Here is a 12,951-nt window from a genome sequence, read left to right on the forward strand (position 1 = left end):
AAGATAAAAATAAAGCTAAATATAAAAATAATTTTTTATCATCGCTTCCCTGTACTATTAAACATGTTATTTCAGAAACTGTTTTCTACTGCTCCTTTAACTTGTCATTTGGAACAGACAGTAATTGACGGAATAACAAAAACAAAAAAGTTATATGGAAAGCAAGTCCTGTTAATATTTGATTCAACAGAGAAAGGAACGCAGATATAAAATATTTTAGAAGACATTATTGGATACGTACTTTTTTTTAATAGTTGAGGTCATAATGAAAGGAAAATTGTCATATTTGGATGAACAGAAGAAGGAACATAGATATTGCAATTTTTAAAAAATATATTTTTATAAATATCCTTTTATTCGAGATAACTTTATAGTTTGTTACTGAAATACTTACTAACATGCATGGGCGCCGATCCTGGGGGGCCGAGGGGTCCGGCTCCCCAAGGGTCATGTGGGCCCCCTTTTTGTATTTATAAATATACAATATATTGGCATATTTGAATGCAATTTGTCTTAAAATCCTCATATATGCCTTCTGCATCTGAATGGACCCCCCGAAATTTACAGAGAAATCGGCGCCCTTGCTAATATGTCCTAATTTGAAAGTCTTAACAAACCAATATATGTTGCTAGTAAAATAGTTTAAATTGATCAAGCCCCTGGTGTGATAACCACAATATTTCATATCAAACTCCCCCCCCCCTCCGCCCATCACGAAATCCTGACTAAACGAACCAATATATGTTACCAGTAAAATAGTTTAGAATAATCGAACTCTGGTGTGATAACCACAATATTTCATGTCTCGGACCCCCCCCCCTATTACGAAATCCTGGCTACGTGTCTGACGTATATATGCACCGACTGACGATATTGTGGATTTAAGGTCTATAAAATGTGATGGAGTGAAGTGCAATTCTTGCTTTAAGTGCGCCTTTGATATGATTCTGCAGTACAATATGTACTCAAGACTCTACACAGTATTATTCAAAGTTTATAAGTATCTCCTTACATTACCGGCAATACAAGTGCCCTGTGAGCGAGCATTTTCAAAGCTCAGATACATAAAAACAAGACTCCGTTCAAGACTTACAGATGAACATCTGGAATCATTGTTCTTGATGAACTGAGAAAGAGACATTCTGACCAAAATAGACAACAATCTTATTATTGACAAAATGTAAGAAAAGCAAGGAGATGCGAAGGCTCCTTCAAGCATAAAGCAGTGACTACTTTCATTTTCCAGTTTTGTTTTTGAATTTCTTTTTTCACTAGGTAGGTATATAATTCTAAATTTACTTTTGTTAATTTGTAGTAAATGTTTCATGTATACTTTTTATCAACGGTTTTAAAAATAGATGAAAAATAAGTTAATGCTATGATGAACATAGCTTTAAAAGGAAGGAAGTATGAAAAATAGCATAAACCCCAAACTTAACTCAAATCTTGTTATAACTAGGCTGTTAACAAATGTAGCCGAAGAATTTAAACAACTGGTGTGATTTTTGTAGTCTCAGTTAAAATGTGCAGATTTATATAGGCCTAATATATTTAGTAAAAGTCTCTTTGTTTGTTTATCAAAATATTGAATTTGTATAATTCTATCGTGATTAACTGCAATAGCTACTTAATCTTTTGTTGTTTTTTGTGTACTAATTTTCCGGGGGAAGCCTCCCGGCACTTTCTTTTATTAGGACGGGGTGTTCCATACAAGCGAAAGCATCGGATGAACGGCGCCCTCCCAGAGTATGTGACCGCGCCCTTATTGCATAGCCAGTCCACCCTTGTATATAACGGCGGCGATTGGACGTTAAAAGTACGAGGGAAGTACGAGATCAATTTTACGTTTTCCTGGTTGTTTCTGATTCTTTATTTGACGAAAGATTGTATAACCAGTGGTGCCCCCCCCTCATGTCCATGACGCACCCCCCTCAATTGTCTATCCGTAGGTGTTCTTCCATAAAAAAAATCTTTTCGATTAATTTTTACACACTCTCAAACATATTTATATAGATTTTTAACTCCCCAAATATTTCAATGACGTAGTTAGCGTCATAGCCCCCCTTTGTGGGCACCTCTAGTATAACCAGAGCCGTAGCTAGAGATTTCGGCGCCCGGAGCGAGGCAGAATTCGGCGCCCCCCTACACTCAACTTACCAATCATTATATATATTCTGAGCGGCAATTCTGAACAAAAACTCGAAAAATGAAGTAAAAGATTGACTCGATATGATTTATTATAATGAAAGCTTAATAGTGTACACATAAGATAGTGTACAGGAAAAGAAGTGATAGCAGTTTACAATGAACTCATGGGACGTGTATATGTGGTTATCCGCCGAAGCCGGAGAGGCGCTGCTTAGCGACAGAAGATAGGAAATTCACTTTGAATGCGACTATTCCTACATTGCGTGTAGATATTCAGTGGCTGGTAAACATGGTGACACGACCGACATGTATGTATCGTTTTGTATATTTAGAATGTTGATGTGATGTGTAGTCAATAATCATATTTGCAATGATGCTAATATCATTATCATATCCCTATGATAATCTCCTACTTAATATCATATTTGGAAAATGCTTTGATACTGAAAGCATATAAACTATGGTCAAACGATAGAATAGCATTTTAGTAGAAAATATGGCATAATAAGTTTGTGATTTTTTAATATGTCGTAGCGGAAACATTGTTCTTACTGTATCCAAATAGAAAACCTGCACATATTCGCACTTTTGGGAAGTATAGCACATGAAAATGTTTGAAGAAAACCGCATTATGGATGCAATGCTGCTTTTGAATTTAGCTGGGATGAATGTGAGAGTAAGTGTTAGATTATTAGACGTGTGATCCCCATGCACGCAGTGACGAAGTTGAATATAGGTCGATTCTGAGAATTTTGGCCCCAGACCTCGTTGGGGGTTTCGCCTCCAGGACCCATCTTGTTTCCAACATCTAGTCATACTTCTCTGGCATTCACCAACAGAACTAAACTCTAGTCAAATATATTTGATTAATGGTGGTGACATTTTGAAACGCCAATGCTAAACAATCTATGGACCATAACGTAGAACCATATTAAAAATGGTGTTGATCAATTTAGTATTGTGTTTTTTGTGATGCGTGCACAGAAGTGACATTGGAATCAACTGTAATGAGCCTCCGCTCGCTCCAGCTGAGAATGTTCCAATCAAGCCCTGAAATGAGCTCACGTAATGCACGATGCAATATATAAAACGACCTGGACAGGTTACTGATGCTTGTAAATCATAATATTTTTAATATATGTGATAATATATTCATATCGAGAACTTGTGATGAGATAATTTTTATGTATTGAAGCGTCCTTGCATCTTCATTGTCATAACGAATCCTCCACAACTTTGAAATAATTTTGAGAAGCAAGAACGTTTCTTCAATTTTATTACTCTTCAGTTGTAAAATGAATAAGTACACTTTTTCCTTTCATACTTAAGAATATAAGCCAATGATAAATTGCCAAATGAAAGCATATTGCCCACGCGTTTCTTTATGCCAATCACATAATCTGTTATATAATTTAGGCGCGAATATAAGGAATAGACCTATTTCATTTTATGATGTAAAACTCTATGCTTTTGATGAAATAATGTCCAAATAACATTATTGTAGCCACTGCACACACCAAACTAATTTGTTTTCTTTCAATTTTCTGCTTCATATTGCGAATTCTTATTTTTGCCAAGAATTCAGTGCTTTGGCCCCACTGTGCGTCGTGATTAATTCGATTGGGTAGATTAAAAAAAAACGTTTTGAACTAAGCAAACTCATCACTGTTAAAACGCTGACTTTGATCGTTTCTGATTTTAAAAATGCTCCTGCATCAGTGGCGTATTTAAGGGGGCTTCGGGGCTTAACCCCCCCCCCCCAAATCTTACTTACTATAGTAAAGTATATGAAATATCTTGCAGAATTTTCACATTTTCAGGCAAAGGCCCCCTAGAAAGTTAGCAAAGCCCCTTCCTGAAACAAAATCGTAAATACGCCACTATCCTGCATATACTATAAGTCATTACTCGGGACCTTGTATACCACATATCATTAAGAAATCATCTATAATAAACTCTTTAAGTAATAAGTAAAAACTGGTTGTGACTTATTTAAACTCTTGGATTGCGAGCGAAGCGAGCAAGAAAATTTTTAAGAAATCTGCGTATTTCATTGATAACCGACAGCAATATTGATCTAATAGGGCGCCAATACTTTCTGGGGGCGACTCGTATTTTACTCATGTCCAACACCACTTTTTCTTTCTCCTTGCTCGTTCGGCGCCCCCTTGCTATCAGCGCCCGGGGCGGGCGCCCCGCTGGCCCCCCCTTAGCTACGGCTCTGAGTATAACTAGCAGGATACTATCTTTTTCACTTAAAATACCGTATATTGCATTTCATATTTTTGAGGTAGATTGACAAGAGCAACGCAAGTAGATAGCCCTTTGTAGGCCTACTCTTAAACTACGAAGGTGTAAGAAGAGATTTAATTCCTTCCTCATGAACATCTTAAAATCATGTCTGGAAAATTTTGTGATCAGATTACTTACTAACAAATTTTGAAAACAAATAAATAGAAGGGATAATATTAATTATAGTAATGAGGCTTGTTTTCCAAAAGTTTTATTTATTTATTTATTGAAACGGGATTAATGAAAAACTTATATTTTTAATTCTACAATGCCATTAAATGTATGTTATTACTAGAGGTCTGCGCGGATACAAAATATCGCATCCGCATCCACAGCATCTCTATCCGCACCCGCATCCGCAACATCTCTATCCGCACCTGCATCCGCAGATAATGAGGTAGCAAATATATATAACTTACATATTCTATAATACACGTAGTTTTCTGAATCAAACGAAACATTATATTATACCAATTTCCTCGTGATCAAATACCAAATACAATAAATAAAATGCAATATAAACCGTGCAGATACAAATTGGAAATTAATGAACGATTTATGTGCTTACCCAAGATATTCAAATGCAGATATCGGACCAAAATAATGTCACGTAGGTCATATCCCCTAAATCGACTAATTTTAGAGCACGTCACTAAATTTTTAAACTTCATCATTACTCATAAAAAAGGGGCATTTGTTCTAAACACAAATGCGAAATAGAAATAATCGTTATTAAGAAATAAATATTAAACACAGGACCGCAAACACATCCACATATCCCGAACTGACACTAGCACCAGTAATTGCACTAAATTAAAAAAAAAATAAATGACGAAACTAACAACGCAATACAACGTATGCTTTCACTTCCAAGCTCCTTCGTGGCTACGCGGTTAGCGTACGCGGCTTTGGCGTGGGAGACCCGGGTTCAATTCCCGGCGGGAGCTCATTTGGTTCGGATTCTACGTTAATCAGTAGCTCCACGTCTTATATAGCCTCGCTGCTGAACGGGACGTTAAACTAAAAATCAATTCAAGCTTTCATGACCACGCTTTTAGTGAAACTAGAAGTGAAAACAACTTCGAATACAAATAGGAAGTCTATACCGTTAATTTCGGGAAGGGGCAGTGGAGGAAGTTTAGAATTTACTTCTTTTCTTTGCAGCCCCCACTCATTGTTGGACACATTTAGGGTAGAAGAAACAACGCATTGGTTGTTCTTTCTTTCTTTACCAGAGGCCCACCCAGGACATACATACATATACACATACACACAAGAAGAAAGAGAGAGAGAGAAACAATTGCTGTTATAAAACTCCAATCCCTCAGAATGTTCATTGAGGTCCGTGGCACCTCTCCGAAGAGAGAAATCTGTGGGGTCGCAAATGTGTATTCAGTATCTGCTGTACTTCAAAGAAAACAGTGAAGAAGATTTCTTCTTTTTCTTTTTTTTAAGAGAGAGGGTGAGAGAAAGATGAGAGTATGATGTAATTTGTTTACTATTTCGGGGACCTACGCGCTTCTCCAGTTTGCCATAAAAAGCAAAGATAATTCTGCTGACCAGTTTTCAGTTTATGGAAGGGGATGCGGTGTTTTAAATTAGAGTTTTGGTTCCTGACCTCTCAGGCTAGAAAAACTTTATTTGAAGACATTTCTTCCTCTTCAAGGCGAATGGTCTGAAAATTTTCAGCTTTATCAGAGGGGCTTTGGCGGCAGTTATTTTTCTTTTTTACAGCAAATAGCGGTAGTTGAGGAGTAGCGATGGGGCCTGTCGTTTCTTTCTGCTTAGGTCAGAGATGTCATTCACCTACAAAACGGCTGCTAAAAATATTGAAAACAGCAATAAAAGGACAACTCTCTCGTGTCATTTTTTGTCCTTTTGCTGTCACTGAACACAAGCTTCAAACACCCTTGTATTTTGATTTTAGTATTTCTCAATTGGTTTTAAAACTTTTAATTCAAAACGAATGTTTCTAGTGCTCTTTCCACCATTATCAGAAAATTCACAGCATTTTTTTAGGTAGAAAAAATGTAGGAAACATTATCCGCAACTCTTTCCGCTATCCGCACAGAAAAGAGATATATATCTCCAAATACCCATTTTGATGCGGATATCCGCATCCGCGCAGACCTCTAGTTATTACTCTTAGAAAATGAAAGACACTAAATACTACAAGCAGAGAAAAAGTGAGGGGGAACGGATGTCCCCCACCTCAAAAAATATGTAAAAAATCCTTAAAAAAATTAAAATTGGCAAAGATAAGCAGTTGGAACTGCGTCACAACATGCCACTACCTACCGTTCCCCTACCTTTTCAGATCCACTTTTCCCCTGACTACAAACATCTACGACATAATTAAAATGCAACTTCTGTAGCTTCCTTAACTCCACGGGAGGACAAATAACCAATACGTACTCATGTAACGGCAGATATTATATGGTACCTTTTTCTCTATGAACCACTAATACAAAAATTTTACATTTCCAAATGAAACTACATCCATTAAGGGGTCACTTGAAGAAAGTGGGACAACTACCCTCTCTTACATCCCCTAATCGCCACCACAGTAAAACCTGTGGATTTTTCCAAATATCTAAGTTGGCCACCTGTCTATCTTGGAAATTGGCCGCATTGAAGCAATGTTTACCATATGATGATAATACGAGGGTTGGGGCAAAAGTCATGGCAACTATTTTTTTTCTTGCAGATATGTGAGCGGATCACAAACTTCTATGTGTCGTGTGGAAGTTCTGCAGGCATAGTGTGTATGCAGAACAATAGATGGCTCTGTGATAGCTGGTAGTAGCACAGCGAGGGCTGTGAAATCAGTCACCTGGTGAGTGTCGTGCGAGATGAATGTAACCCGTGTTGAGCAGCGCGCTTACATCAAAATAGCCGTTCTCCGAGAGAGAAATGCGATGGAATGTCACAGTTAATTAGTGGAAGCCCTTGGGAATAATGCTCTACTATACCGGACAGTAGCACGGTGGGTAGGAAAGTTTCAGCAAGGACGTGTGTCAACCAGTGATGAACAAGTTCGGGACGACCTGTCAGTGTGCGGACCGATGTGGCACGTGCCGTCATCGAGCAGCTCCTGGATGAAGACGATGGACGCTACTGGAGTTGGCGGAGGCAAGTGGCATCGACAAACGCGCCGTCCACAGGATATTGCGTAATGAGCTGAAACTATGCAAAATCGCATCCAATTGTACCGCATGCAATGTCGGAAGTTCAAAGGTGGATGCGCTATGCAATATGCTCCGACCACCTTGCACGCTGGCAACAGGACGGCGATCAATTCTTGTCTCGAATTATCACCAGCGATGAATTTTGGGCCAGGGCATACGAACCAGAACTGAAACGTCAGTCCGCGATTTGGCGACATGCTGGATCACCGAGGAGGCAAAAGTTCCGTCAGAATCCGTCCCTAGTCAAATTCATGGTGATCGTTGCGTATGACCTCAGGGGTGTCATTGTTTGCCACTTTGTTCCACATGGCAGAAAAGTGACCGCACAGTACTACAGGGACTTCCTGGTGCGACAGGTACGACGTTGCGTTCGGGAAAAACGTCCGGATCTTGTGGACAGTGCAATAATCCTGCACGACAATGCAAAACCACATAAAGCAGAGTGTGTAAGGCAGCTACTGCGACGTTGGGGATGGGAAGAATTGGAGCACCCACCGTACTCTCCTGACATTTCGCCCTGTGACTTTGATATCATTCGAAAGATTAAGGAACCACTACGTGGTAGGCGGTTTGCAACACGCGAGGACATTGCTAATGCTGTGCGCGAACAGGTGACCGATTCACACATGGTGCGGCAAATGCTGAGGCGGATGGTATTCAGCGCCTCCCACATCGTTAGGAGCGAGTGGTGCAAGTAGCAGGGGACTACTTTGAGGGTTTTTAGGCCCAGGTTTGTCATGTCAACTGTATGCGTACTGTGTTGTCATTCTTTTGCACCGCGAAGGTCATATTGCCCTGTATACTACCGTAATAAAGTAGTGAATTACGATATTTCAGTGCTATTCATTATTCACAAATGTAGTTAACACCTTGTCCTTTCGTCTGTATATGTCACATTTTCCAACCGGACTGGTATCTTCATGAAAAAAACTAGTTGCCATGACTTTTGCCCCAACCCTCGTAATAAATTTACCTGCGTATCTTGGACCCGCAAAATACCCTTTTGTTATTTTTCTTAACTCTTTCATATTCCTATATGAGAGGCAGACGTTCTATTTTTGTCACTGAGACAAGAAGCATGGGTTTCCATTATTTGTTCTTAGAGGTTAATGACCAAAACACTTCCCTGATAAAGGGGTGGTGAAGGAGCATGTGTATTAAAAAAGCACGTAGAGGAATTCAGGAGATTGTTGTACGTATTTGTTTACTCTATCTGTTTTGTTGAAACCATTAGCTATATCGGCTCCTTTCATCAGTGCGAGCTTTAGTAATCCTGGAAAATTCTCAAGGTTAAAGCTAACCATGCAAATTGTAAGGTATTGGCACCTGACGTCTTGTCAAAAGGTAGCGCAGGTTTTGTGATATGAATTTCCTTACCATCCTTCTCAAAACATCTTTTACTCCGAGGGAAACACTTGTAGCTCATTAACAAGAGGTAGTTAACTACAAAATTAGAATGTGCATATGTGTCAAAAAGAATAAAAGAAATACGTTTAGAATGAACTACCATGAATAAATTTGTGTAATAAATGATTTGCTATTTTTTCAAAAGGTATCTACAGAAAATATTTTTCACTGTCCAAAAAAAAGTCATATAAACTGCAAATAAAATGTTCAATTTATAATTTTACTTAACTTATTTTCAATCTGAATAACTCAGTGTGCTACAATATCAATTTCAATAAACTGTGTATAGTTTCTATTTCATGTTTGATTGTTTTAATATGGTTTCAATACAAAAAATTCAGTGTACCAGACTAGTGCATTATTAAACATACTGTATTAATTTTTGCAGTACTTTATATTGTTATGATTACTCTATATACATTATCAGTGGCGGATTCAGGTGGGACGATCGGGGCAATCCCCCCCCCCCAGAAGAGGAAAATTTCTTATTTTATATATAAATAAAACCCATTCCAGAGTTTGAAGATCTTAAAAGTAGCTCTAAGTAGCAATATGACAATCCACCGCCCCCCCAGAAGTCGGTCTTGGATCCGACACTGTATATTATTTAAAAGTAGCTGTTGTGCCATTGCTTATTAAAATTTTACAATCAAGTATTACTATAATCCTATTCTAGAAATACAACATCACACTTATTTTGTGTGAGTTGGCCACCTGTCTAAGTTGGCCAATTTTCAATGGAATCGATGCTGGCCATGATTCTATATACGTTTTGTCTGTATATAGATAAATAAATAAATAAACAAATAAATAAATAAATAGATAGATAAATAGATAGATAGATAGATAGATAGATAGATAGACAGATAGATAGATAGATAGACTGATTGATTGATTGATTGACAGACAGTAATAATGTCAGTTTAATAGAAACAACTGAAGTTGGAAATACGTCAGATGTCAGGATGGGCTGGCAGATATTAGGTGGCACTGCAGTGTCGAACAGTTGATGGTGGTGTTGGGGCATACTGCATACTCCACACTACTTCAGGAGCTGTAGAACTATTTCGGAAACTGCAGTGTGCAATGAATAGTATAAAATGGCAATCTTTTTGATTTCCAAAGAGACATGTTTGTTTAAGCCTACTATACTAGCCATCTACAATCTGAGGACTCTGCCACCAGAACCTCGCACTTCTCATATCCCTAACGTGTCCCTAGTCGTAGGGATTTTCAGATATGGTCATATCATTGTAACAATTGCAACCCCCACCCTTTCTCTTTTCTTCTAAGGGGATTATCTAAAAAGAAAACGCTGAAACAGTTCTTTAATGAGCAAGTCTGTCATCTTGGGAGACTCGAGAGTAGAGATGGGCACGAGTCGATTTAAAACTCGACTCGAATTCTACTCGAGTTCTGAGTCGAGGCAAATGTAATTTTCTTGAGTCGAGTTCAGAGTCAACTCACTGTTTTAAGGTCGAGTTTCGGGTAGAGTAGAGTTTGATCAACGGCTCGCTTCTTCAGCCCGTTTTAACTTGTTTTGAAATCATGGCCTGATTACTGGAAAGCGAAATCGATGAGAAATGTAAGAAGTAACGTGGAATAATTTTGGTGTTGCTCACGACAGGAGTTCATCTCGTCTAGTAATCTTGTAGGGTACATTTAATGTGTCTCGTTTCGTTTCGATAATGAGACGACAATAGATTTTTATAAAAAGACAGCCTCAAATGTTGTGAACACCAAAATACTGTAAGTATATGCCAATTTAAGTATGTAGTTCTTACCATGAAGGCTGAGACTTGCACGGTCCAATTTTTGAGCGCAAGCAGAAGCCCAATCCCTGTAGTGATGTCAATCGGTTGAGTTGATTTTAAGTTTAACGTCCCGTTGAGCAGTGAGGCTATATGAGACGTGGACCTACTGATTAACGTGGAATCCGAACCACATGAGCTCCGTCGGGAATCGAACCCAGGTCGGCTCGGCTCGGTTCAACTGAGCAAACTGCTCGAGCCGGCTTGATTGGGATAAGCCATCGGCTCGGTTTCGACAAGTCAGTGACTCGGCTCATCTGAGCCTATGGCTCGCGTCGGCTTGGTTAGTATGAGCCACTGACTCAGCTCACGTAAACCATCGGCTCGAGCCAACCCCGTTGAAACGAGTCCATCAGCTGAGTAGATGGCTCGAACTGGCTTTGTTGGGTCAATAATCAGCTCAATTCGGTTCTTCTCGGATAAGCCATCGGTTCGAGTAACCTTGGTTGAGTGAGCTGTTAGCTCGGGTCACTTCTCGGTTGGGCTCGCTAATTAATGAGCTGAGCCAAGTTGCTCGAGCCGTTGATAACCCTAAACTCGGACCAAGCAGTTTTAAACATGTTTGGCCGGCGCCCGATAAGTTTTAACAATTTTTGGCCGAAGCCCCAATACTTGCTCCTCTGAAACGCAAATGCAGAACCTAGTGACAAATGTCCTTGCCTCCTGAAAACTTCTTGACAACCGAGATTGACAGTCAACTTGTTTTCAGTATTCAGATACAAACCGCCTACCTTTCATGGTTACTCACGGTGCTGTTATAATAATAATAATAATAATAATAATAATAATGTTTTAGCAGAAGTATTAGTATCGTTGATAATTATATTGTGTATGTAGGTACCGTACTTGAAGAAAGTACTTGGAACTACACACTGGATTTAGCTTGAATTGGCTCGACTCGACTCGAAACTCGACCCGAATTCGAGTCGAGTTGGAGGAAATTTTTCGAGCGAGCTGAAAGATGTCTGTTTCGAGTCGAGTCTAGTCTTAAAGGAAACTCGCTCGAACTCGGTCCTTCCCATCCCTACTCGAGAGCTCTCTCGTGGTTAAGTGGTGAGCGTAAACGTCTTTCGTGTGTGAACTCAGGTTTGATTCTCGGCGGGTGCTCTTCTGGCTCGGATCCCACGTTAAACTGTAAGTACATGTCTCATATAGCTTTGCTGCTGACAGGAATGCTCAAGTAAAGGGATCTTAATATATGGCGATAGTATTATAATAATTAAAACCTCCACCCATTTCTCTTCCTTTCTGAGGGAATATTTGTTTACAAAAACTGGAACACGTCTTAGGGTTTCTTTTCAAATACCAATTCTCAAGTCTCAAACAAAAAAGTTTGAAATATGTCCGTCTTTGTTTGACCATCGTAACACCCACTCTTTTTTCTTCTTGTCTTTTTTCTGTTTGTAGCTGAAGGAGTTTAGTAAGGGCGTAGCTCAGTAAGTCAGGACTTCTTTTATATATAATAGGTAAAAGTTATTTGCACAATATACAATATAAGAACACCGTATGTAATAAATATAAATATTGGTTAGACATTCGCACACTATATTTCGAATTTTCGGTGATAGGCTAGAATTTTCATTATTCGATTTAAAAAAGTACCAAAAAAGCTTTATACTTGTTTTTTTCTCAAGCCTGGAGGCATTGTAGAACATGTTACATATGCTTTCATGCCTTTCTGCGTCGAGACGTAGTGTGATGACGTCATACTTAAAAAATATGACTTTTTTATTACTTTTTGCAGGGTTTACTTTTGCACTTAGAAGATTGACATTTTGCACACACATTCAGTGCACCCCTTAATATTCTCCAGATTATTTTCAGATTTCTGTGATAAAACAGTGGGGTCCAGAGGGGCAAAAAGATATATATATATATATTAATGAATTCCTTTTTTCGCGATTTTTCCCTCCTCAGATACATGATGGAGACATGTGAATAGTACCGTTTGGAAGGTTGTTCTCTTCTAAAAAGAATGATGTACGAACCATGATCTTAATATAAATAGGGATGTCTCAGGGAATTTTTACCTGAGATCCTTTTTTATACGGGAATCTGGATTATTGTAGAAATATTATTTTTGGCGGGCTTACTTTTGCACCTAC

The sequence above is a fragment of the Thermobia domestica genome, chromosome 7 (assembly GCF_964235325.1).
Source record: "Thermobia domestica chromosome 7, izTheDome1.hap1.1, whole genome shotgun sequence".
Taxonomy (NCBI): Eukaryota; Metazoa; Arthropoda; class Insecta; order Zygentoma; family Lepismatidae; genus Thermobia; species Thermobia domestica.